We start from the raw sequence: 478 nt of genomic DNA on the forward strand, positions 1-478 counted from the left end.
CCGCCGCCTAGCGCGGCCCTCACTCGCCCCCGCAGCGCCAGGAGGGCTCTGCGCCCCACCCCACGCGGACCTCCGGCCCTAGCTGACCGCGGTGCGGGCACGGATGGCCGCTGGGAGACGGGGCCGCAGACCCCGCCACCGCACTTACTACAGCCGCGGGCTGCTGCCGCCCTCACCCTGCTGTGCCTCGGTCTCCCCAAATGCTAGGTGCGCCCTCTTGGAGCGGCATCGCCTCGGCCGGGTGCCGGACCGGGGTGGTGGGAGGCGGCGGTCACGGGGCGGCCAGCAGACGGGCGAGCAGTGACCGCCACGGCCTGAGGTGTCCTCCGTGCTGGGCCTGGACCAGGGCAGACTGCCTGCCCGCCGCAGGGGCCCGCCCATCATGCAGCCCCGGCCAGTCAGCACGTCCCTGGACACTTAGGCCTCAGACCCCAGGATCCCCCCCAAGTAAAACACTGGGGTGGGGTCCGGGGTGACG

Source organism: Condylura cristata, unplaced genomic scaffold, assembly GCF_000260355.1.
Source record: "Condylura cristata isolate star-nosed mole 26May11 unplaced genomic scaffold, ConCri1.0 scaffold00015, whole genome shotgun sequence".
Taxonomy (NCBI): domain Eukaryota; kingdom Metazoa; phylum Chordata; class Mammalia; order Eulipotyphla; family Talpidae; genus Condylura; species Condylura cristata.